The following is a 27,016-nucleotide window of genomic DNA, read 5'->3' as shown; positions in this document are numbered from 1 at the left end:
GTCCACGTCAAAGGCATGGGCGTCACAAGTTAGTGCAGTAGAGGTGGTGAAGAGTAATGAGTGGTCAGTCCACGTCAAAGGCATGGGCTTCACAAGTCAGTGCAGTAGAGGTGGTGAAGAGTAATGAGTGGTCACCCCACGTCAAAGGCATGGGCTTCACAAGTCAGTGCAGTAGAGGTGGTGAAGATTAATGAGTGGTCAGTACACGTCAAAGGCATGGGCTTCACAAGTCAGTGCAGTAGAGGTGGGGAAGATTAATGAGTGGTCAGTACACGTCAAAGGCATGGGCTTCACAAGTCAGTGCAGTAGATGTGGTGAAGATTAATGAGAGGTCAGTCCACGTCATAGGCATGGGCTTCACAAGTCAGTGCAGTAGAGGTGGTAAGAGTAATGAGTGGTCAGTCCACGTCAAAGGCATGGGCTTCACAAGTCAGTGCAGTAGAGGTGGTGAAGAGTAATGATAGGTCAGTCCACGTCAAAGGCATGGGCTTCACAAGTCAGTGCAGTAGAGGTGGTGAAGATTAATGAGTGGTCAGTCCACATAAAAGGCATGGGCTTCACAAGTCAGTGCAGTAGAGGTGGTGAAGATTAATGAGTGGTCAGTCCACGTCAAAGGCATGGGCTTCACAAGTCAGTGCAGTAGAGGTGGTGAAGAGTAATTAGTGGTCAGTCCACGTCAAAGGCATGGGCTTCACAAGTTAGTGCAGTAGAGGTGGTGAAAAGTAATGAGTGGTCAGTCCACGTCAAAGGCATGGGCTTCACAAGTCAGTGCAGTAGAGGTGGTCGAGAATAATGAGAGGTCAGTCCACGTCAAAGGCATGGGCTTCACAAGTTAGTGCAGTAGAGGTGGTGAAGAGTAATGAGTGGTCAGTCCACGTCAAAGGCATGGGCTTCACAAGTCAGTGTAGTAGAGGTGGTGAAGATTAATGAGTGGTTAGTCCACGTCAAGGCATGGGCTTCACAAGTTACTGCAGTAGAGGTGGTGAAGATTAATGAGTGGTCAGTCCACGTCAAGGCATGGGCTTCACAAGTCAGTGTAGTAGAGGTGGTGACGATTAATGAGTGGTCAGTCCACGTCAAGGCATGGGCTTCACAAGTCAGTGTAGTAGAGGTGGTGACGATTAATGAGTGGTCAGTCCACGTCAAGGCATGGGCTTCACAAGTCAGTGCAGTAGAGATGGTGAAGAGTAATGAGTGGTCAGTCCATGTCAAAGGCATGGGCTTCACAAGTCAGTGAAGTAGTGTGGCTCACTGGTTAGAGGCGGCAGACCCGAGAGCAGAGGACGGCCCGGGACCAGGGTTCGATTCCCGACGCGGCAGGTTTCTGGACCAGGGTCAGCGGACTCGATAATTCTCTCGCCTCGGTGCCCACTCTGATCAGCGATCACACTCGGCAACTCTGGGCATTAGCTTGCCTCATCTTCACTAACGGCCCCACCAGACCGCCGGGGATGCCTGGTCTCACCCTGGAGATACCCATTACGGGACCATCTCTCAGGGAAGCCAGGAAGGGTTTCGCAGCGGTCGAAGCGCGGAGATACTCCTCCGGGAGTCGATCCTAGCGCTATATAAACCTGCAATTAATTAATAATTAATTAAAAGTGCAGTAGAGGTGGTGAAAATTAATGAGTGGTCAGTCCACGTCAAAGGCATGGGCTTCACAAGTCAGTGCAGTAGAGGTGGTGAAGATTAATGAGTGGTCAGTCCACGTCAAAGGCATGTGCTTCACAAGACAGTGCAGTAGAGGTGCTGAAGAGTAATGAGTGGTCAGTCCACGTCAAAGGCATGGGCTTCACAAGTCAGTGCAGTAGAGGTGGTGAAGATTAATGAGTGGTCAGTACACGTCAAAGGCATGGGCTTCACAAGTCAGTGCAGTAGAGGTGATGAAGATTAATGAGTGGTCAGTCCACGTCAAGGCATTGGCTTCACAAGTCATTACAGTAGAGGTGGTGAAGATTAATGAGTGGTCAGTCCACGTCAAAGGCATGGGCTTCACAAGTCAGTGCAGTAGAGGTGGTGAAGATTAATGAGTGGTCAGTCCACGTCAAAGGCATGGGCTTCACAAGTCAGTGTAGTAGAGGTGGTGAAGATTAATGAGTGGTCAGTCCACGTCAAGGCATGGGCTTCACAAGTCAGTGTAGTAGAGGTGGTGACGATTAATGAGTGGTCAGTCCACGTCAAGGCATGGGCTTCACAAGTCAGTGCAGTAGAGATGGTGAAGAGTAATGAGTGGTCAGTCCATGTCAAAGGCATGGGCTTCACAAGTCAGTGAAGTAGTGTGGCTCACTGGTTAGAGGCGGCAGACCCGAGAGCAGAGGACGGCCCGGGACCAGGGTTCGATTCCCGACGCGGCAGGTTTCTGGACCAGGGTCAGCGGACTCGATAATTCTCTTGCCTCGGTGCCCACTCTGATCAGCGATCACACTCGGCAACTCTGGGCATTAGCTTGCCTCATCTTCACTAACGGCCCCACCAGACCGCCGGGGATGCCTGGTCTCACCCTGGAGATACCCATTACGGGACCATCTCTCAGGGAAGCCAGGAAGGGTTTCGCAGCGGTCGAAGCGCGGAGATACTCCTCCGGGAGTCGATCCTAGCGCTATATAAACCTGCAATTAATTAATAATTAATTAAAAGTGCAGTAGAGGTGGTGAAAATTAATGAGTGGTCAGTCCACGTCAAAGGCATGGGCTTCACAAGTCAGTGCAGTAGAGGTGGTGAAGATTAATGAGTGGTCAGTCCACGTCAAAGGCATGTGCTTCACAAGACAGTGCAGTAGAGGTGCTGAAGAGTAATGAGTGGTCAGTCCACGTCAAAGGCATGGGCTTCACAAGTCAGTGCAGTAGAGGTGGTGAAGATTAATGAGTGGTCAGTACACGTCAAAGGCATGGGCTTCACAAGTCAGTGCAGTAGAGGTGATGAAGATTAATGAGTGGTCAGTCCACGTCAAGGCATTGGCTTCACAAGTCATTACAGTAGAGGTGGTGAAGATTAATGAGTGGTCAGTCCACGTCAAAGGCATGGGCTTCACAAGTCAGTGCAGTAGAGGTGGTGAAGATTAATGAGTGGTCAGTCCACGTCAAAGGCATGGGCTTCACAAGTCAGTGTAGTAGAGGTGGTGAAGATTAATGAGTGGTCAGTCCACGTCAAGGCATGGGGTTCACAAGTCCGTGCAGTAGAGGTGGTGAAGAGTAAAGAGTGGTCAGTCCACGTCAAAGGCATGGGCTTTACAAGTCAGTGCAGTAGAGGTGGTGAAGAGTAATGAGTGGTCAGTCCACGTCAAAGGCATGGGCTTCACAAGTCAGTGCCGTAGAGGTGGTGAAGATTAATGAGTGGTCAGTCCACTTCAAAGGCATGGGCTTTACAAGTCAGTGCAGTAGAGGTGGTGAAGATTAATGAGTGGTCAGTCCACGTCAAAGGCATGGGCTTCACAAGTCAGTGCCGTAGAGGTGGTGAAGAGTAATGAGAGGTCAGTCCACGTCAAAGGCATGGGCTTCACAAGTCAGTGCAGTAGAGGTGGTGAAGATTAATGAGTGGTCAGTCCACGTCAAAGGCATGGGCTTCAAAAGTCAGTGTAGTAGAGGTGGTGAAGATTAATGAGTGGTCAGTCCACGTCAAAGGTATGGGCTTTACAAGTCAGTGCAGTAGAGGTGGTGAAGATTAATGAGTGGCCAGTCCACGTCAAAGGCATGAGCTTCACAAGTCAGTGCAGTAGAGGTGGTCGAGAGTAATGAGTGGTCAGTCCACGTCAAAGGCATGGGCTTCACAAGTCAGTGCAGTAGAGGTGGTCGAGAGTAATGAGTGGTCAGTCCACGTCAAAGGCATGGGCTTCACAAGTCAGTGCAGTAGAGGTGGTCGAGAGTAATGAGTGGTCAGTCCACGTCAAAGGCATGGGCTTCACAAGTCAGTGCAGTAGAGGTGGTGAAGAGTAATGAGTGGTCACCCCACGTCAAAGGCATGGGCTTCACAAGTCACTGCAGTAGAGGTGGTGAAGATTAATGAGTGGTCAGTACACGTCAAAGGCATGGCCTTCACAAGTCAGTGCAGTAGATGTGGTGAAGATTAATGAGAGGTCAGTCCACGTCAAAGGCATGGGCTTCACAAGTCAGTGCAGTAGAGGTGGTGAAGAGTAATGAGTGGTCAGTCCACGTCAAATGCATGGGCTTCACAAGTCAGTGCAGTAGAGGTGGTGAAGAGTAATGATAGGTCAGTCCACGTCAAAGGCATGGGCTTCACAAGTCAGTGCAGTAGAGGTGGTGAAGATTAATGAGTGGTCAGTCCACGTCAAAGGCATGGGCTTCACAAGTCAGTGCAGTAGAGGTGGGGAAGATTAATGAGTGGTCAGTCCACGTCAAAGGCATGGGCTTCACAAGTCAGTGCAGTAGAGGTGGTGAAGAGTAATGAGAGGTCAGTCCATGTCAAAGGCATGGGCTTCACAAGACAGTGCAGTAGAGGTGCTGAAGAGTAATGAGTGGTCAGTCCACGTCAAAGGCATGGGCTTCACAAGTCAGTGCAGTAGAGGTGCTGAAGAGTAATGAGTGGTCAGTCCACGTCAAAGGCATGGGCTTCACAAGTCAGTGCAGTAGAGGTGGTGAAGAGTAATGAGTGGTCAGTCCACGTCAAAGGCATGGGCTTCACAAGTCAGTGCAGTAGAGGTGCTGAAGAGTAATGAGTGGTCAGTCCACGTCAAAGGCATGGGCTTCACAAGTCAGTGCAGTAGAGGTGGTGAAGAATAATGAGTGGTCAGTCCACGTCAAGGCATAGGCTTCACAAGTCAGTGCAGTAGAGGTGGTGAAGAGTAATGAGTGGTCAGTCCACGTCAAAGGCATGGGCTTCACAAGTCAGTGCAGTAGAGGTGGTGAAGAGTAATGAGTGGTCAGTCCACGTCAAAGGCATGGGCTTCACAAGTCAGTGCAGTAGAGGTGGTGAAGAGTAATGAGTGGTCAGTCCACGTCAAGGCATGGGCTTCACAAGTCAGTGCAGTAGAGGTGCTGAAGAGTAATGAGTGGTCAGTCCACGTCAAAGGCATGGGCTTCACAAGTCAGTGCAGTAGAGGTGGTGAAGATTAATGAGTGGTCAGTCCACGTCAAGGCATAGGCTTCACAAGTCAGTGCCGTAGAGGTGGTGAAGAGTAATGAGAGGTCAGTCCACGTCAAAGGCATGGGCTTCACAAGTCAGTGCAGTAGAGGTGGTGAAGATTAATGAGTGGTCAGTCCACGTCAAAGGCATGGGCTTCACAAGTCAGTGTAGTAGAGGTGGTGAAGATTAATGAGTGGTCAGTCCACGTCAAAGGCATGGGCTTTACAAGTCAGTGCAGTAGAGGTGGTGAAGATTAATGAGTGGCCAGTCCACGTCAAAGGCATGGGCTTCACAAGTCAGTGCAGTAGAGGTGGTCGAGAGTAATGAGTGGTCAGTCCACGTCAAAGGCATGGGCTTCACAAGTCAGTGCAGTAGAGGTGGTCGAGAGTAATGAGTGGTCAGTCCACGTCAAAGGCATGGGCTTCACAAGCCAGTGCAGTAGAGGTGGTGAAGAGTAATGAGTGGTCACCCCACGTCAAAGGCATGGGCTTCACAAGTCACTGCAGTAGAGGTGGTGAAGATTAATGAGTGGTCAGTACACGTCAAAGGCATGGCCTTCACAAGTCAGTGCAGTAGATGTGGTGAAGATTAATGAGAGGTCAGTCCACGTCAAAGGCATGGGCTTCACAAGTCAGTGCAGTAGAGGTGGTGAAGAGTAATGAGTGGTCAGTCCACGTCAAATGCATGGGCTTCACAAGTCAGTGCAGTAGAGGTGGTGAAGAGTAATGATAGGTCAGTCCACGTCAAAGGCATGGGCTTCACAAGTCAGTGCAGTAGAGGTGGTGAAGATTAATGAGTGGTCAGTCCACGTCAAAGGCATGGGCTTCACAAGTCAGTGCAGTAGAGGTGGGGAAGATTAATGAGTGGTCAGTCCACGTCAAAGGCATGGGCTTCACAAGTCAGTGCAGTAGAGGTGGTGAAGAGTAATGAGAGGTCAGTCCATGTCAAAGGCATGGGCTTCACAAGACAGTGCAGTAGAGGTGCTGAAGAGTAATGAGTGGTCAGTCCACGTCAAAGGCATGGGCTTCACAAGTCAGTGCAGTAGAGGTGCTGAAGAGTAATGAGTGGTCAGTCCACGTCAAAGGCATGGGCTTCACAAGTCAGTGCAGTAGAGGTGGTGAAGAGTAATGAGTGGTCAGTCCACGTCAAAGGCATGGGCTTCACAAGTCAGTGCAGTAGAGGTGCTGAAGAGTAATGAGTGGTCAGTCCATGTCAAAGGCATGGGCTTCACAAGTCAGTGCAGTAGAGGTGGTGAAGATTAATGAGTGGTCAGTCCACGTCAAGGCATAGGCTTCACAAGTCAGTGCAGTAGAGGTGGTGAAGAGTAATGAGTGGTCAGTCCACGTCAAAGGCATGGGCTTCACAAGTCAGTGCAGTAGAGGTGCTGAAGAGTAATGAGTGGTCAGTCCATGTCAAAGGCATGGGCTTCACAAGTCAGTGCAGTAGAGGTGGTGAAGATTAATGAGTGGTCAGTCCACGTCAAAGGCATGGGCTTCACAAGTCAGTGCAGTAGAGGTGCTGAAGAGTAATGTGTGGTCAGTCCACGTCAAAGGCATGGACTTCACAAGTCAGTGCAGTAGAGGTGCTGAAGAGTAATGAGTGGTCAGTCCACGTCAAAGGCATGGACTTCACAAGTCAGTGCAGTAGAGGTGCTGAAGAGTAATGAGTGGTCAGTCCACGTCAAAGGCATGGGCTTCACAAGCCAGTGCAGTAGAGGTGGTGAAGAGTAATGAGTGGTCACCCCACGTCAAAGGCATGGGCTTCACAAGTCACTGCAGTAGAGGTGGTGAAGATTAATGAGTGGTCAGTACACGTCAAAGGCATGGCCTTCACAAGTCAGTGCAGTAGATGTGGTGAAGATTAATGAGAGGTCAGTCCACGTCAAAGGCATGGGCTTCACAAGTCAGTGCAGTAGAGGTGGTGAAGAGTAATGAGTGGTCAGTCCACGTCAAATGCATGGGCTTCACAAGTCAGTGCAGTAGAGGTGGTGAAGAGTAATGATAGGTCAGTCCACGTCAAAGGCATGGGCTTCACAAGTCAGTGCAGTAGAGGTGGTGAAGATTAATGAGTGGTCAGTCCACGTCAAAGGCATGGGCTTCACAAGTCAGTGCAGTAGAGGTGGGGAAGATTAATGAGTGGTCAGTCCACGTCAAAGGCATGGGCTTCACAAGTCAGTGCAGTAGAGGTGGTGAAGAGTAATGAGAGGTCAGTCCATGTCAAAGGCATGGGCTTCACAAGACAGTGCAGTAGAGGTGCTGAAGAGTAATGAGTGGTCAGTCCACGTCAAAGGCATGGGCTTCACAAGTCAGTGCAGTAGAGGTGCTGAAGAGTAATGAGTGGTCAGTCCACGTCAAAGGCATGGGCTTCACAAGTCAGTGCAGTAGAGGTGGTGAAGAGTAATGAGTGGTCAGTCCACGTCAAAGGCATGGGCTTCACAAGTCAGTGCAGTAGAGGTGCTGAAGAGTAATGAGTGGTCAGTCCATGTCAAAGGCATGGGCTTCACAAGTCAGTGCAGTAGAGGTGGTGAAGATTAATGAGTGGTCAGTCCACGTCAAGGCATAGGCTTCACAAGTCAGTGCAGTAGAGGTGGTGAAGAGTAATGAGTGGTCAGTCCACGTCAAAGGCATGGGCTTCACAAGTCAGTGCAGTAGAGGTGCTGAAGAGTAATGAGTGGTCAGTCCATGTCAAAGGCATGGGCTTCACAAGTCAGTGCAGTAGAGGTGGTGAAGATTAATGAGTGGTCAGTCCACGTCAAAGGCATGGGCTTCACAAGTCAGTGCAGTAGAGGTGGTGAAGAGTAATGAGTGGTCAGTCCACGTCAAATGCATGGGCTTCACAAGTCAGTGCAGTAGAGGTGGTGAAGAGTAATGATAGGTCAGTCCACGTCAAAGGCATGGGCTTCACAAGTCAGTGCAGTAGAGGTGGTGAAGATTAATGAGTGGTCAGTCCACGTCAAAGGCATGGGCTTCACAAGTCAGTGCAGTAGAGGTGCTGAAGAGTAATGTGTGGTCAGTCCACGTCAAAGGCATGGGCTTCACAAGTCACTGCAGTAGAGGTGGTGAAGATTAATGAGTGGTCAGTACACGTCAAAGGCATGGCCTTCACAAGTCAGTGCAGTAGATGTGGTGAAGATTAATGAGAGGTCAGTCCACGTCAAAGGCATGGGCTTCACAAGTCAGTGCAGTAGAGGTGGTGAAGAGTAATGAGTGGTCAGTCCACGTCAAATGCATGGGCTTCACAAGTCAGTGCAGTAGAGGTGGTGAAGAGTAATGATAGGTCAGTCCACGTCAAAGGCATGGGCTTCACAAGTCAGTGCAGTAGAGGTGGTGAAGATTAATGAGTGGTCAGTCCACGTCAAAGGCATGGGCTTCACAAGTCAGTGCAGTAGAGGTGGGGAAGATTAATGAGTGGTCAGTCCACGTCAAAGGCATGGGCTTCACAAGTCAGTGCAGTAGAGGTGGTGAAGAGTAATGAGAGGTCAGTCCATGTCAAAGGCATGGGCTTCACAAGACAGTGCAGTAGAGGTGCTGAAGAGTAATGAGTGGTCAGTCCACGTCAAAGGCATGGGCTTCACAAGTCAGTGCAGTAGAGGTGCTGAAGAGTAATGAGTGGTCAGTCCACGTCAAAGGCATGGGCTTCACAAGTCAGTGCAGTAGAGGTGGTGAAGAGTAATGAGTGGTCAGTCCACGTCAAAGGCATGGGCTTCACAAGTCAGTGCAGTAGAGGTGCTGAAGAGTAATGAGTGGTCAGTCCACGTCAAAGGCATGGGCTTCACAAGTCAGTGCAGTAGAGGTGGTGAAGAATAATGAGTGGTCAGTCCACGTCAAGGCATAGGCTTCACAAGTCAGTGCAGTAGAGGTGGTGAAGAGTAATGAGTGGTCAGTCCACGTCAAAGGCATGGGCTTCACAAGTCAGTGCAGTAGAGGTGGTGAAGAGTAATGAGTGGTCAGTCCACGTCAAAGGCATGGGCTTCACAAGTCAGTGCAGTAGAGGTGGTGAAGAGTAATGAGTGGTCAGTCCACGTCAAGGCATGGGCTTCACAAGTCAGTGCAGTAGAGGTGCTGAAGAGTAATGAGTGGTCAGTCCACGTCAAAGGCATGGGCTTCACAAGTCAGTGCAGTAGAGGTGGTGAAGATTAATGAGTGGTCAGTCCACGTCAAGGCATGGGCTTCACAAGTCAGTGCAGTAGAGGTGGTGAAGATTAATGAGTGGTCAGTCCACGTCAAAGGCATGGGCTTCACAAGTCAGTGCAGTAGAGGTGGTGAAGAGTAATGAGTGGTCAGTCCACGTCAAATGCATGGGCTTCACAAGTCAGTGCAGTAGAGGTGGTGAAGAGTAATGATAGGTCAGTCCACGTCAAAGGCATGGGCTTCACAAGTCAGTGCAGTAGAGGTGGTGAAGATTAATGAGTGGTCAGTCCACGTCAAAGGCATGGGCTTCACAAGTCAGTGCAGTAGAGGTGCTGAAGAGTAATGTGTGGTCAGTCCACGTCAAAGGCATGGACTTCACAAGTCAGTGCAGTAGAGGTGCTGAAGAGTAATGAGTGGTCAGTCCACGTCAAAGGCATGGGCTTCACAAGCCAGTGCAGTAGAGGTGGTGAAGAGTAATGAGTGGTCACCCCACGTCAAAGGCATGGGCTTCACAAGTCACTGCAGTAGAGGTGGTGAAGATTAATGAGTGGTCAGTACACGTCAAAGGCATGGCCTTCACAAGTCAGTGCAGTAGATGTGGTGAAGATTAATGAGAGGTCAGTCCACGTCAAAGGCATGGGCTTCACAAGTCAGTGCAGTAGAGGTGGTGAAGAGTAATGAGTGGTCAGTCCACGTCAAAGGCATGGGCTTCACAAGTCAGTGCAGTAGAGGTGGTGAAGAGTAATGAGTGGTCAGTCCACGTCAAGGCATGGGCTTCACAAGTCAGTGCAGTAGAGGTGCTGAAGAGTAATGAGTGGTCAGTCCACGTCAAAGGCATGGGCTTCACAAGTCAGTGCAGTAGAGGTGGTGAAGATTAATGAGTGGTCAGTCCACGTCAAGGCATGGGCTTCACAAGTCAGTGCAGTAGAGGTGGTGAAGATTAATGAGTGGTCAGTCCACGTCAAAGGCATGGGCTTCACAAGTCAGTGCAGTAGAGGTGGTGAAGAGTAATGAGTGGTCAGTCCACGTCAAATGCATGGGCTTCACAAGTCAGTGCAGTAGAGGTGGTGAAGAGTAATGATAGGTCAGTCCACGTCAAAGGCATGGGCTTCACAAGTCAGTGCAGTAGAGGTGGTGAAGATTAATGAGTGGTCAGTCCACGTCAAAGGCATGGGCTTCACAAGTCAGTGCAGTAGAGGTGCTGAAGAGTAATGTGTGGTCAGTCCACGTCAAAGGCATGGACTTCACAAGTCAGTGCAGTAGAGGTGCTGAAGAGTAATGAGTGGTCAGTCCACGTCAAAGGCATGGGCTTCACAAGCCAGTGCAGTAGAGGTGGTGAAGAGTAATGAGTGGTCACCCCACGTCAAAGGCATGGGCTTCACAAGTCACTGCAGTAGAGGTGGTGAAGATTAATGAGTGGTCAGTACACGTCAAAGGCATGGCCTTCACAAGTCAGTGCAGTAGATGTGGTGAAGATTAATGAGAGGTCAGTCCACGTCAAAGGCATGGGCTTCACAAGTCAGTGCAGTAGAGGTGGTGAAGAGTAATGAGTGGTCAGTCCACGTCAAATGCATGGGCTTCACAAGTCAGTGCAGTAGAGGTGGTGAAGAGTAATGATAGGTCAGTCCACGTCAAAGGCATGGGCTTCACAAGTCAGTGCAGTAGAGGTGGTGAAGATTAATGAGTGGTCAGTCCACGTCAAAGGCATGGGCTTCACAAGTCAGTGCAGTAGAGGTGGGGAAGATTAATGAGTGGTCAGTCCACGTCAAAGGCATGGGCTTCACAAGTCAGTGCAGTAGAGGTGGTGAAGAGTAATGAGAGGTCAGTCCATGTCAAAGGCATGGGCTTCACAAGACAGTGCAGTAGAGGTGCTGAAGAGTAATGAGTGGTCAGTCCACGTCAAAGGCATGGGCTTCACAAGTCAGTGCAGTAGAGGTGCTGAAGAGTAATGAGTGGTCAGTCCACGTCAAAGGCATGGGCTTCACAAGTCAGTGCAGTAGAGGTGGTGAAGAGTAATGAGTGGTCAGTCCACGTCAAAGGCATGGGCTTCACAAGTCAGTGCAGTAGAGGTGCTGAAGAGTAATGAGTGGTCAGTCCATGTCAAAGGCATGGGCTTCACAAGTCAGTGCAGTAGAGGTGGTGAAGATTAATGAGTGGTCAGTCCACGTCAAGGCATAGGCTTCACAAGTCAGTGCAGTAGAGGTGGTGAAGAGTAATGAGTGGTCAGTCCACGTCAAAGGCATGGGCTTCACAAGTCAGTGCAGTAGAGGTGCTGAAGAGTAATGAGTGGTCAGTCCATGTCAAAGGCATGGGCTTCACAAGTCAGTGCAGTAGAGGTGGTGAAGATTAATGAGTGGTCAGTCCACGTCAAAGGCATGGGCTTCACAAGTCAGTGCAGTAGAGGTGCTGAAGAGTAATGTGTGGTCAGTCCACGTCAAAGGCATGGACTTCACAAGTCAGTGCAGTAGAGGTGCTGAAGAGTAATGTGTGGTCAGTCCACGTCAAAGGCATGGGCTTCACAAGTCAGTGCAGTAGAGGTGGTGAAGATTAATGAGTGGTCAGTCCACGTCAAAGGCATGGGCTTCACAAGTCAGTGCAGTAGAGGAGGTGAAGAGTAATGAGTGGTCAGTCCACGTCAAAGGCATGGGCTTCACAAGTCAGTGCAGTAGAGGTGGTGAAGATTAATGAGTGGTCAGTCCACGTCAAAGGCATGGGCTTCACAAGTCAGTGCAGTAGAGGTGGTGAAGATTAATGAGTGGTCAGTCCACGTCAAGGCATGGGCTTCACAAGTCAGTGCAGTAGAGGTGGTCGAGAATAATGAGAGGTCAGTCCACGTCAAAGGCATGGGCTTCACAAGTCAGTGCAGTAGAGGTGGTGAAGATTAATGAGTGGTCAGTCCACGTCAAGGCATGGGCTTCACAAGTCAGTGCAGTAGAGGTGGTCGAGAATAATGAGAGGTCAGCCCACGTCAAAGGCATGGGCTTCACAAGTCAGTGCCGTAGAGGTGGTGAAGATTAATGAGTGGTCAGTCCACGTCAAAGGCATGGGCTTCACAAGTCAGTGCAGTAGAGGTGGTGAAGATTAATGAGTGGTCAGTCCACGTCAAAAGCATGGGCTTTACAAGTCAGTGCAGTAGAGGTGGTGAAGAGTAATGAGTGGTCAGTCCACGTCAAAGGCATGGGCTTTACAAGTCAGTGCAGTAGAGGTGGTGAAGAGTAATGAGTGGTCAGTCCACGTCAAATGCATGGGCTTCACAAGTCAGTGCAGTAGAGGTGGTGAAGAGTAATGAGTGGTCAGTCCACGTCAAGGCATGGGCTTCACAAGTCAGTGCAGTAGAGGAGGTGAAGAGTAATGAGTGGTCAGTCCACGTCAAGGCATGGGCTTCACAAGTCAGTGCAGTAGAGGAGGTGAAGAGTAATGAGTGGTCAGTCCACGTCAAAGGCATGGGCTTCACAAGTCAGTGCAGTAGAGGTGGTGAAGAGTAATGAGTGGTCAGTCCACGTCAAAGGCATGGGCTTCACAAGTCATTACAGTAGAGGTGGTGAAGATTAATGAGTGGTCAGTCCACGTCAAAGGCATGGGCTTCACAAGTCAGTGCAGTAAAGGTGGTGAAGATTAATGAGTGGTCAGTCCACGTCAAAGGCATGGGCTTCACAAGTCAGTGCAGTAGAGGTGGTGAAGAGTAATGAGTGGCCAGCCCACGTCAAAGGCATGGGCTTCACAAGTCCGTGCAGTAGAGGTGGTGAAGAGTAATGAGTGGTCAGTCCACGTCAAAGGCTTGGGCTTCACAAGTCAGTGCAGTAGAGGTGGTGAAGATTAAGTCCAAGATTGTGGCGCGCCGAGTGAGTAGGGCCTGTAATATTATGTTGCAGTCCTCAAGTCTTTAAGTCTGATAACAGTTTTGCTACTTCCATATCTAAAACATCTTCTCCACGATAATTAAAATCCCCAAGCAGGAGAAATGTTTGTGATGACTACACATAAGTCGCTAAATAAAATAGTCCGATTCCAAACAACTAGTCTGCTAATTTGCCCCTACAGCTCTGGATCTGGGGCTTGAAAGACTTACTCTGCTCAATCGGGGAAGTCCTGCTGCAGACCGGGATGTCAAAAAGATACAGCACATTCTATATAAAAAACATAAAGATGGTTTGTACAATAAAAACAGAAGCAGCCAAGTTTTTGTCTTTAAGAGTATTAAGAAGTACTAAAGCTCTGTTTTCGCTTGCCTGAAAGGTCCGCTGTGTATTCCTTATTTATTTCTTTGAGAGAAAGCACGAGTGACTGAGCGAAAGGGCTATAGATTTGCTACCACAATTCCTGGACGGAGACGGGGTAGTCATGTTTGGTGGCTGCCATAACCATTTTCTACCTTTCTAGGTTTAGGGATGCTTATAGTTTTGTTGCTTGCTGTTGCATTATTTTTCTGCTTTACTGAGTGTGTTATACTCATTTTTTTCCTGCACTTGTACTTTGAGGAGCTGTTCCTGCCCGGGTGGCCATTTTGTTCGGCTACACTCTCCCTCCGGGAGGCGCTCTAGTCGCTGCAGGGGTCCTGCCTAACCCCTACTCAATGGCCCCAGATCGGCCGCGTGCAGCTCGCTTAATTTTCCCAATGGCCCCCAGCGCTGGGATGCCTCCAGGTAGCTGTGCGGTTTACAAATACTGGATTTACTAGTTACTATTGCTATGAGCTCTGGCCCTGAAGTAGCTGCAGCTTTACTGTTTAACTATGCTATAGTCAGGAAAGACAGGGACTCCAAGACAGGTGGTGGCATTGCTATAATTTATAAAAAGTCCTACATGTGCAAATTTGAAGACCTGCCATTTACGAGCTGTGAGGCAGCTTTATTTAAGCTTGCCCTGACCCCTACGTTCACCTTCTCAGGCATACTAGTTTATCGTCCCCCTGGGCTATCCGGTCCATGGGCTTCATCCTTTCCTGACCTAATAACCCCTTTTCTCTTAAATGCCGCCAACTTCTCCATCTTGGGCGACCTTAACTTACGCTTGGATGACTCTGCATGTACTAACAGCGCTACTTTTATCTGGCAGCATTGAATATTGCACTTTGCAACTCCGGTCCCATTCATGTGGCCGGCCACCTACTGGACCCTATTTTCTTCAGTTTATCCAACATTCAAAGCCTACCAGCTCTTCCCTTATGTTGGTCTGATCACTTTGTGATCGGCTTGAGTTTCGAGATCTCAGTGAACTCACCTATAGCCGCACCTAGCATCAGGAAACCAACTATGAACTGGGGAAAACTGGACATTGAAGCTCTCAATAAGATTCTGTCTTCCAATGCTCCTATCACAAAACAAATGTCTATCACTCTTTCGGGTGTCTTCCAAAAGTGGCTTTTACATGCCATTGATACCGGTCTTCCACCCTCCATTAAGAAGGTGAACAACCATCGCCCCCTTGTCCCTTGGACGTCCAACAATATATAAAAGCCTGCCCAGTGTGCGCACGACAAAAGTCCTCCCATTCATCCCCTAAAGGTCTTTTACAACCATTGCCCATACATCCGCTTCCCTGGCATACTATCAGTTTGAACTTCATCACAGATTTGCCTAAATCCCATAACTTCACTGGAATTTTAGTAGTTGTGGATATTTTGTCTAAAATGGGGCACTTTATTCCCTTACAAAAACTACCAACAGCTACAGAATTTAGTGAAGTGTTCTTAAACCATATTGTAAAACTACATGGCCTTCCCAGTAAAATAATTTCCGACAGGGGCCCTCAATTCGTTTCAAAATTCTGTGTAGGAAGGTGGATACCTGACTATGGTTGCCCCCAACTTTTTTGCCTAGTGTTTAGCTGGTTTTCGACATAGTTGGCCTGGGATCCTGCTATTCAGGGCCCCAGGCTTCCTTCTCTCTCTGTTAAAATGGACTCCATGTACCCTAGGTACATATCTGATTGGATACTGGGTCACCTTATCAGCCCCTGTACAGTGTACCTTAAGTACCCAGGGCATAGGTATACCCAGGGCCTACCAGGGGCTGCAGCATGTATTATGCCACCCCTGGCTGGCCATCCCAAAACTGACACAACTGGCTGGTAGTACAGCTGGGGCAAGGTGGTGTAATCACCCTTTGCTATAGATATAGTATACCTATATCTAACCTAAAATGGACACATACATTCCTATAAGTCACTCCTATGGTAGGCCTCATCAATCCTGGAGGCAGAGTGCTTGGAAATATGTGAGATTGTGCTCTAGCATGAGCTGAGCCTGTCTGCAGCTTTCGGAACCATGTCCTTAGGCTGTTTCCATGATAACGCTATACCATATACTCTTAAGTGCATTATAATCCTCGCGGTTATTTGCCAACTTAGGTATGGCATTATCAAAACATATCGAGTAAGGTGTCATACGAATTGGAATACTACCCCCTCGCCAGTTCTGGCGACGGGGGTAGCGTTCCACCCTTCTAGAGGGTCAAGACATGTACAGAACCAGAACCCCAGTTAAACTTAACCAGAGCCTCAGCATCACAAAATGGATGCTGCCACCAGACACAAGTCTGACCTCCTGCTGCTGGGAGTCCTTCCAGCGAGGGAGGCTTGGACAAAGGGCTTCCTGTCCGGGGAGGTGCCAGCACCACCCCAGACAGGACTTTGTGTATTAGGGAGGACCAGGCTGAATAGAATGAGACATGCCTGGGGCACACAAGGTGTCCCGTGCATACACTGGTTCAAACCAGTCGCTGGGGCACTCCTGCTCCAGCTCTGGTGCGAAACCTGACAAAGGAAAGGGGGTGTAACCACCCCCCTTCCTGGTCCCACCCAGGGGAGGGACTAGTCGTAGTGCAGCCCCCTTTAGCCGGATAAAGGTAGGAGCTGGTCTCTTAGAAATTAGATTACTCTTGACAACTTCAGAAGAAGAAACTCTTGACCCTTCGACGTTCTGCTCCTCAGAAGATGGAAGAATCTCCCCTATGGTCGGGGAGTGACCATCCTGCTCCGCAGGCACCATCAAGCATCTTTGCGGTTTGCTGCAACGTCCTTCCTCCAGGAACAAGACTGCCCAGCTCGACGAGAACCGGATCTTCAGACCTCTCTGACCTCAACCTGCCTTCACAGCACAGCTGGGACCCGTGGGTGCGACAAGACACTTGAAGCCGGCCATCTTCACAAGCCTGCATTGTGCTTCCAGCACGACCGCCGAGGGATCCTCGAGTGAGTGCATCAGGGTTTGAGAAGCCCTGCACCTAAGCAGCACCTGCACCGAAGACCAGCCCCCCCAGCATCCACGAGATCTGCGTGGGGCCCTTTTGCCTGGTTGCTGCTGACCCGGTTGGCTGGTCACTTGCCGGCTGGCTAGTGACCTCTGAGACGACGACCCAAACGAATCAACACCGCTGGTCTGGTCCCCCAGACTGGCCCTTACTTCCCTGCAAAGGAGAAGTACCCCAACCCTCCTGGTCCGCACCAGACGCCATCTTTGCTCCACCGCGTGGCTTGCATTTGCCAAGGCCTGTTGACCAGATCGACGATCCAACACTGCCAACAGCAGCAGACTTCGTGGGACAGCTTGTGCCCCCAGCCTGGTCGCCGAGAACAGCTCCTGGTCCACGCAGCTGCAGAGTCAAGCGTCCACTCTTCATCCTGATCGAGGCGACAGCATCTGGTTCCCTCCTGGTTCCGGCATAGTCACTGGCTAGTGACTGAGACTCTGTCCCCTTCCCTTACAGGACTTCTTCTTCCTCGATCCATCCTTGGATCACTCCGGACACCTCCATCTGGTCGCCTGCCAGCAACTCTTACTTCAGGCTCCATTGGGATCAACACAGAAACCCAACATACTTTCAGCCCTATGCACCCGCAGTCCGTGGGTTAGGTAACTAAGGCATCTGGGTGCTGAAGTCTGTGTCCACTATCCTAGTGTCCAGGTCCACTGTTGTTTTTCCCTTAACTAGTTGGGTTCGTCCGGAATCCGTAACTCTTTAAACAGTTAGATCCATAGACGTTGGTATGCATCTCGCTTGTGAGTCTCCTCTCAGCACGCGAGTCCCGTGGGCCTCCTGCTCCTACTTTCTTCAGTTGGTAGCGTAGTCCCAGCGATCCTCTAGCCTCTGGATCCTCTCACTGTTCTTCTTTTCCTCGCATTCCATTGTATTGAGTATATGGTTTGTCGTGCCCCTAAGGCACTTGTGTAATTATTGTGGATACTCGTATTTCTTTTTAGTAATTGTCATGTGCTTAGGCCTCTGACCTCATAAAGAGTTCAGAGGTATTTTGTTATAAATAAATAGACAGTTTATTATCATAACAACTTGTGTGGTGCCTTTTCATTTGGTATTCAAAGGTTATATGTGGTAAAACAGCTGGCTTCACATGCCATTCAGAGTTTAGCCTAAAGACTGCTCTTGTCCACGCTACTAGGATAGCTGGTCTATAAGGTTGACTTACAACCAATCACCATAAGGGTTGTTTGGACTGATACAAAGTGATCCCTAGAATTAGTGAGCATTATATATCAGGCCAACTTCTCACATTCTGGAGTCAGTTGTGCAAACATTTAGGAATTGAAATAGCATTATCCTCTGCTTTTCACCCACAGACTGACGGCCAGACAGAAAAAGTTAATCAATACCTTGAACAAAGTCTACGGTGCCTAACCTTCATTATATCGGCTCATTGGGATGAGGTCCTACCATTGGCCGAGTTTTCATACAACAATAGCTATCATGCAGCTTTAGGCTGTTCCCCTTTCTTTTTTATAACAGGCTTACATCCACGATTAATTCCTGCCATCCTTCCAGATTTATGCCTGCTGTGACTGAAAGATTAACAGAATTGCAGGAATTTCAAGAACAAGCCAAGCGTAGTTTAGCCAACAATAAACAAAAAGGTCAAATTATCAGTCGATAAACACAAAACACCAGCATCACCCTATAAAGTAGTGGATCTCGTCCGGTTATCAACCAGAAATATCCAGATTGAAGGCCCCAAGAAACTAAAACCTAGGTTCATTGGCCCCTTTCCCATAAATAACATTTTGAATCCAGTTTCAATGAGATTAACTTTGCCCTCGGAATATGCCATCCACCTAGTTTTTCGTGTATCTTTGCTCAAACCACATGATCCGTTGTAGTGACTGAGGTATTGGTGCTTTTTTGGCTCGGTTATGATCGTTGCCCACCACCATCTCATTATATGCTGCCGTCATTCGAACATGTATGGTGTTTTGTCCATTCCCGACCTTTATTTCACCTAGTTGGTAGGGCTTGCCTATAGACTTGGACAGCTTTATGTCCCCTTATATGCTGCTTTTTGTTCTTTTTCGGACCTAAAGGCCTATGCTCGAGCGATGCCATGTTCTTTTCTGACACCATCCTGCTAAGCCTCTTTAGGTGAAACGCAATGTTTTAGTTTCAATGTGTTGTTCGCTAGTAGTGAATCAGCAAGCACTGGTTCTTATCGGAGAAATGTGCTCTCTTCGCGCTGGAGCCATAACAAACGCTTGGCCAGCTGCTGTTGTGTGCCTGTTACGGAAAGGTACAGGAATCTCATGAGAACGGTAGGCGGGTTCTTCTAGAAGCTTCGAGAGAGAGCTACATTCTATATTAGTGAAAGCGGGTCCAAGTGAGGGTGAGATCGCTGTCTGGTGGTTTTGGCGGTCTGGTGAAGCATCACGGTGCAGACGTGCAGTCGTGTTTGTAGAACAGAGAGTCCTGACCCAACCGAAGAGGGAAAGAGAGACGGACCTGTCTTCAGATTGCAGATGTCTAATAATATGGGGAGGTGTTCCATGTATGACTAATTTTATCTAATTATTACTTTATTTTCCGGTTCTATATGTGTGTATGTATATTAATAAGTCATTTCTTTCTATGTCCTTTCATCATTGTGTGATAAAAGACCCCAATTTGCATTAATTCCATTTGTTTGTTGTCACTAAGAGGGAGTGTGGGTTCTTCTTAACCAGGTGCTGTCGTATAGAAGGAGGGGTGATTCGCTTCTTACAGGTAACTGATGATGGGAAGGTGCGCTGCTCATGATTAGGGATGACTACATGGGAGAATATATAATTTGTCCTTATTCTCTGTGGAGGAAGGTCGGCCTCTTTTTTACCAAGTTCCTACAGAGGGATGTGCTAGTTCCCCTCTAATGAGTAATTGTAGATACGGAAGGGAAATCGGCTCCTAAGCAGGAATACCTAAATTGCTGGTAGACCAACCCAACATAGCGTAAGAGCTATGTACCGATTTTCACCGGAAGGTGTTGCTGATTCGCACCAGGGTGCGTTGCTCGCGTAAGTGCACATTGATCGTCGGAAGACGTTGCTGACTTGATTTGATATTTGATTAGTCGGAAGACATTGCTGATTTGATATTGATTCGTCGGAAGACGTTGCTGATTTGATATTGATTTGCACCAGGGTGGGTTGCTCGCGTATGTGCGTGTTGATCGTCGGAAGACGTTGCTGACCTGATTTGATATTTGATTCTGATTCATCGGAGGACGTTGCTTTACATACCCTCGGAGCTATGATCTATAGTATCTTTAGGTATTTATGTTATTCCTTTCTCAGATAGGTAATCTAAATGTGGTGTTTTGTTGTTAGGCGTTCTGGGAAGGGACTGTGATGAGTAATTACTTTATAGCTAACTAGCTGAAACACGGGGGCGTGGCTAGCAGCCGATCATGGCGGCAGCGTAAGGGACGAGTTCCACGGCTGAAGCGGCCTCTTCGTCGATCCGACACAAACATCCGTCACAACTGCAAGCCCCAAAGGCGGGTACCGGATCCCAGGACCGGGCGGAGTGAGCAGCGACAAGCAGCGAGAAAATCCGACGTTCGTAGCCAGAGATACGTCGAAGCCTCCGACCGGCCTGCTACCACCTCCAGAGCCGGGACCTTCCCTGGATACTCACCCCGCCGGAAGTGCGTCCTGACCGGAGAACTTGGACCGGAAGTGCATGTGTGGCGGTGGACTCAATAGATCGACTGCACCCTGGGGAGTCGGGGAAGGCGGCTTATACGACTCGAGGAAGCGGTGCTTACAGGGGGGGCCACTGGAGTCCTGATAGTCTCGAAGGTCGTCACCTAAAGTGCCGAGAGCCTGGGCATCGACAACGGAGTGGGCGCCTGCCATCTTGTGACCTGAACAGTCGCTACACACTCGGCGACTAAAGGAGCACCTCGCGCCCTGGAGAAGCGCGCCCGACCTGATTGTTGCTGAACTGGCCTGGCTAGGAGGTCCACACTGATCCTCACATCCTGGCGCGTAGGGGCACGAGGAGCACGACACTCGGCGGCATGGCGGGGAAAGGCCCTAAGGGTGGCGCCACACAGACTCGTATAGATCGATTCACCTCCGACAAGCCCACCGGATCCCCGGCAGGGAAGGAGCAGAATGCTAAGACGGCCGACTCCCCAGGGGGGAAAAAGGCCACACTGGACGACGTCATGGTCGCATTGGCACAGCTACAAACAACCGTTGGCGGAATCTCCACGGACGTCACCCTACTTAGAGCGGACCTCCACAAAATGTCGGAAAAGGTCAAGAGTATGGAAGTGATCACGAAATCACTGGTGGAAGACGTCGCAGAACTCCAGCGTGAAATGGGGAAGATGGCGCAGGACAATAGACTGCTCCGGGAGAAGCTGGATGAGCAGGAGGGGCGTTCTAGGCGCAATAACATCCGTATTATAGGGGTACCGGAGACGGAAGGCGTGAAGGCGATGGATCTCTTCGTAGAGAACCTGATAACTAACGAACTAAAGCCGAAGGGACTGTCCAACTTCTTTTCGGTGGAGAGGGCCCATCGAGTCCCGGGTGGCCAACCGAAACCGGGGGCTACCCCGCGACCCATAGTGGCACGTTTGTTTAACTTCCGTGACCGGGACGCAATCCTGCAGGCAGCCAGGTCCTCCCCTCCCCTCAAGATCCAGAACGCCACCGTTGCCATCTTCCCCGACTACACCGCGGAAGTCGCCCGTCGGCGACGCACATTTTTAGACGTGAAAAAGGAACTGAGGTCCAGAGAACTGCCTTACTCAATGCTATTCCCCGCAAGACTACGGGTGGTAACGGAGAACAAAACCTGGTTCTTCGACAGCCCGGAAAACGTGCAAGAATGGCTCGAGGGATGGAGACCGGGTCAGAACCACAGACGGACGAATTGCTCCAGAAAAGATCGGGCTGAAGGCCATCGACGGGACTCGCAGACCTCCGGAGGGGGACCGGACAACAGTGACTCTTTGGGAGCTGAAGGCGGCGGGGAAGAGGTTGAGGAACACTGACCACTTGGGAACCCTTCATTTTTGCTACTGTATTGAGACTTTTAAACTGTGAAGCGCTTCCCGCCATTGGACACTGGGTGAAGGGCCTCCGGGGGTGTGAATGAGAGACTGCCGGCTGCGGAGAGTCCCTCACCCCAACGCGCAAGTACACTGTTTTGGGGATGGGGTATGCACTCTGCTAAGTTGGGGGGGCGGGCAGTTTTGAGTCCGTATAGCAGGGGGGCAGGGAGGGGGGGTGAGTTGAGTAAGTTTCTTCTATGGGACTTTTCGGTCCTGCAAGTTTATGTTCTAAGCACACTTATGTATCTAGGCATGTCTTACGTAACTGAAAACTGCTGGTCCACTCGGGGCGCAGGGAGGTCTGATTGGGAGTCTCGCTATGACTGCAATGGATAGTCCAACCACGAAAAACTCACTAATTGTCATGTCCTGGAACGTGAGGGGCCTGGGGGATAAGATTAAGCGAGGGCTGGTATTGCAGGGGATAAGGAGACGGGGGCCGGCTCTTATTCTCCTACAGGAGACACATTTGTCGGGAGCGGCCACGAAGGCCCTAGATAGGAGAGGCTATCATATGATAGTACATGCAGAGTTCACTTCGGGGTCCCGTGGCACCGGCATTCTGCAGAAAAAATCTTCCAAATTTATTGTAAAGTCTACTGCAACGGATGACCATGGCAGGTTCGCGGCGGTTCATGGCCAGTGGGAGGGGAGGCTTTTTACCGTAGTCTCTGTCTACATACCACCCGCACTACACTCTGAGGCCTTGCCGGATTTGGGCAAATTCCTGCTGACACTCCCTGAGGGGGAACTGCTCATAGGTGGGGACTTCAACATGACACTTTCAAACACCGAGGACCGCTTTCCCCCACGTACGCACGCAGAAGGGCCCAACAGGCTCCAGACATTCCTGACTGCGCAGGGTTTGGTGGACATATGGCGCGCTCTACACCCTACTCAGCAACATTACACGTACTACTCGGCCACGCACAATAGTCTGTCCAGGATTGATTACTTTTTTACTTTGATTAACGGTCACCTTACTGTAGCGGAAGCGGACATACAACCACGGGGGGTCTCTGACCACTCACCACTCACATTGACACTCACCACTACGGCCATGGCACGGCGTAGATTATTCCCGATTTTCCCTGGCTACCTCAAAGTACCTCGGATTAATAAGGACCTGAAGAAAGCAACACGGCTCTATTTCGAAGAAAACCGATCATCGGTGGACTCCCCCTCTATACTGTGGGAGGCGTATAAGACAGTGTTCAGGGGTCAGGCCATAGCGGTGATCGCAAATCACAAAAAGGAGCACAGGCAAGAGGCCCTTGGGATAGAGTTAGGCCTCGAGAGGGCCAACACAGCCCATATGGCAAACCCCACAGACGACACGCTCCACGAACTCCAGATTCACCAGCACCGCCTTACAGATCACATGCGCAAGGTCACGATGTCGGACATTGCGGCCACACAACACAGGGTATACGATATTGGGGACAAGGCCAGTAAATTGCTGGCGTGGTTGGACAAGAGACAGGGGGGGGGGGAAGAATATCCTACAACTTACAGACCCACAGGGCAACAACCACACCCGCCCCGACGAGATAGTAGAAGTCCTCGCCGATTATTTCGCCTCAGTCTACAACCCAGAAATGGTGGTGGGGGAGGGGGAGGTCCAGACTGCTCTTGCGCACGTTCCCTTGCCGGAACTGACACCAGAGATGTCCGAGGATATAGACGCGCCTCTTACGGTGGAGGAGATCCAGCTGGCTATAGGCGCCCTTCATCCAGGCAAGGCGATGGGCCCTAACGGGATTCCCATTGAATGGTTGGAAGTCATGGCCGAATCCTTAAGCACGCCCCTACTAAAGATGTACGAGGAATCTAGAACACAGGGTACACTGCCGCCAGATCAGCGGATGGCTACTATTGTGGCGATACCGAAACCAGGTAAGCCCCCCAACGAATGCTCATCGTATAGACCGATCTCCCTTTTGAACCCGGAGGCCAAAATTATTGCCAAGGTGTTGGCGAACAGGATCTTGCCGACTCTGTCCCACCTGATCCACCCGGACCAATCCGGATTCATGCCACATCGCAGCACTGCCTTAAATCTCCGCAGGGTACATGGAGTGTTGGCGCGAGTTCCACTACTGCAGGAACCGGCTGCCATCCTCTCCTTGGACGCCAAGATGGCGTTCGACATGGTGGAATGGAACTATCTTTTTGCAGTGCTCGCCCGTATGGGTTTTGGCCCGGTGTTCCTTTCCTGGATACGAATGCTGTACAGGGACCCAGTGGCGCAGGTGACGGCCAATGGCCACATTTCAAGAACCTTTTCCCTAGGCAGAGGTACACGACAGGGCTGCCCGCTTTCGCCCCTACTCTTTGCATTAGTTTTAGAACCACTGGCGGTTACGATACGCTCCACCCAACTCCTGAAAGGAATACAATGGACCCCGTTATGGGAGGACAGAGTATCCCTCTATGCGGACGACATGCTGATCTATCTTACGGACCTGGAAGAGAGTCTCCCTAACCTCCTGGCTCTCTGTACAGCTCATGGGCGAATCTCGGGTTACACTATTAACTGGGCCAAATCCATCATTTTTGAACTGCGGGGGCCGCTCCCGCCTCTCCCGGACTCCTGCCCACTGGAACTGGCGCATACGTCATTTAAATACCTGGGGATTCATATCACCCGGAATGAGGCGGATTTCGCACGGCTCAACCTGCAACCTCCCTTGGCCCGGCTCCGAGGGGACGTGCGCCATTGGCAGGATCTCCCCCTAACGCTCCTTGGCCGAGCAGCGCTATTTAAAATGATGGCTCTGCCGCGTTTCCTCTACGTGCTGGAGAACGCCCCGTACTTGGTGCCGGATAGCTTCCTCCAGAAAGTAACGGCGCAGATTTCGGGCCTGTTATGGGGCAACCAGCCAGCCCGCATTTCCCACGCCAAACTAAACAGGGGATGGTACGACGGGGGAATCGCCCTCCCAAACGTGCAGCTGTACTACTGGGCGGCCCAGCTCAAAATCCTTAACCAGTGGATACATGCCCCGCAGGACGACCCAGCATTCAAGGCTGACAGGGCGCAACTGGGTACGAACAGTTTACTGGCCCCACTGTACCACCGTGGAGTGGCGGCGAAACTTAATGGGCCTACAAAACATACAGTCCGCATATGGTACAAGGCGCAGGCAAAGTTGAAGTGGGATGGTATCATTACGAAACTTACGCCCCTGTGGGACGCGAAGGCGTTGGGCCATTTGCGGCGCTCTAAGGGCTTCACAAAATGGGACAGCATCGGCATCTCCACGGTGGGGGACATGTGGACGAGGGAAGGAGTGATCTCCTTTGCCACTCTGCAAGAACAATACGAGTTGGGGAACACAGAGCTCTATAGATACATCCAGGTCCGACACGCACTGCAGGCAGCGATCCCACCCGACACATCCCTGCCCGAATCCTCCCCTCTGGAGGATCGTCTACTTACTGATTTCATGCAAGAGGGGGCGACATCGCTGACATACCGCAAACTGGTTAACAATATGCCTGATCCACTGGGGAAACTGAAGGACAAATGGATGGTGGAAGTGGGTGACCTGGATGAAACTGACTGGAACACAGCCATGGCATCCCCACGTGAAGCAGGCATATCGTCTAAATTCCGCCTAGTGCAGCTGAAAATCCTACACAGAATCTACTACACCCGTACACTGCTTCATAAACTGCACAGGGCGGATCATCCATATTGCCTTAGGGGCTGCGGGGCAGAAGGGACCTTCATTCACACGGTGTGGGAATGTCCACTGATTGTCGGTTACTGGCAACGGGTAGTGCGCACAATGGCTCAGACACTTCACACCACCCTCACTCTAGACTCGCGGCTCTGCCTGCTAAACATATGGGAGCCGACTGACCTCACCTTTTATGCGAGGACCTGGGTCACGGTGGGGATGGTAACAGCGAAACGGGACATAGCACAGAAGTGGGGTTCGGCTGACCTCCCCACGCTGCCCCAATGGCTCCGCAACATGGACATGCTTATGTTAACTGAAAGGGCGGTGTACAAATTGAGGGGTAACCCACGCAAATGGAATGGGGTGTGGAAACCCTGGAACTCATATAGAGGGGATATCTGCGAACCACTGGAAGAGGATGACATCGAAGGGTCTGAGAGTGACGAGGAGCGTTGACGGGGTGTATAAATGTATATTGGGAGTATGCAATGGATCTGGGTGGGACCTGCCTCGGGAGGTAGTAAGGGTGGGTGTGGGACTTAGGGGGCTTTGATACAATGCACCGCTCTCTTTGCAGATGGACTGTGCTACGAGTGCCGCAAGCTACTACTTCAAGTACGTGCCGGACTAAGTGTGCTGTTCTTCCTGTTTTATGTTTGTTGTAAGACGAAAAGGCAAGACTCAGACGAATAGTAGCCAACAAAACACAAAATCGCAAACTGTATTTCTACGACACATATAGATCCCTATTCATCATATCGCCGATAAGGCCTGAAATGCTTTGCACTAACGTGGATGATATACGTTTTGTCATTACTGTATACTGTATTACTTCATTCACCCAATGCTTACTGTGTGATAACGCGATTGATGAAACTGTACATACTATCTTTGTTTTGCACCAAAAATAAAAATTTTAAAAATAAAAACTAGCTGAAACACCAGAAAAGTAGGAAAATATCAGTCATTACATCCGTCCACACGAAAAGACAACCCTCCTCCACCTGTTGTAGTTGGAGACAATATTGCATATGAAGAAAATCGCATTATAGATGCAAAACGTATACATGGTCGATTACAGTATTTAATTGACTGGAAGGGTTATGATGCGTCAGAAAGATCGTGGAAACAGAAACACATGTACATACTCCAAGATTGGTCAGATCTTTCCACGCCTTGCATCCGGAAAAACCCTGTCACATACGAAGACCTTTTGTGTGTGGGGGCAGGAGGCATTTCCTGCATGTGTAAACGGTCTTGGCATGTACACGTGAATTACTTGGGAAAGATCTAAGGCCCAAATCACCTTCACCTGCACAAGTGAGAAAACCTGAGACCCAAAGCTATTTAAACCCCACCCACTTGGTTCCCGATGCTTTGCTTCGTGCCTAAACACTCACCAGACTCCGGACCTGGGTGGCAGATCATCCGAAGCTCTTCAGCGCTCCACCCTGCTTCCTTCCCTGTCTTCACTCAGTGTCTTCGGCTGTGTTCTTGCTGCCCGGAGCACATTTCAGACGTTCCTTCCTGTTTCTGAATTTCCGGCTCCAAATCCTCTCCCGGCACTGTTTCCGATTTCCTGCAAAAGAGAAAAGAAAAGAGAATCAACAAAGGGTTGCCAAGCAACACCTCGCTCTGAATGGTAAAGCGTTAGCATGCTTGAACACATTCCAGTAAGAATTGATACTTTATGAAAACTGTGGCAGACGTCTTGACCTTCTATAAATCAAGAGAACGTTTTGAAACTCTTCCTGAAACAATCCAAGGACTTTAAGGACATTGAGTAAGTGAAGA

The 27,016-nt window shown here is 50.1% G+C and overlaps 1 long non-coding RNA gene across 1 annotated transcript in view; it reads right to left on the bottom strand.

The window, feature by feature from the left end:
• Nucleotides 1-26,798, bottom strand: part of LOC147738046 (uncharacterized) — a 339,438-nt gene extending 312,640 nt beyond the window's left edge. The window contains exon 1 of the long non-coding RNA XR_015307448.1: nucleotides 26,623-26,798. This is a non-coding gene — a long non-coding RNA (uncharacterized LOC147738046). The remainder of the gene's footprint in view (nucleotides 1-26,622) is intronic.
• Between the last annotated feature and the right edge of the window lie 218 nt (nucleotides 26,799-27,016).

The sequence above is a fragment of the Lissotriton vulgaris genome, chromosome 1_1 (genome assembly GCF_964263255.1).
Source record: "Lissotriton vulgaris chromosome 1_1, aLisVul1.2, whole genome shotgun sequence".
NCBI lineage: Eukaryota > Metazoa > Chordata > Amphibia > Caudata > Salamandridae > Lissotriton > Lissotriton vulgaris.
The sequence above is the reverse complement of the archived record's forward strand: the minus strand, read 5'-3'. Positions and strand labels throughout refer to the sequence as shown.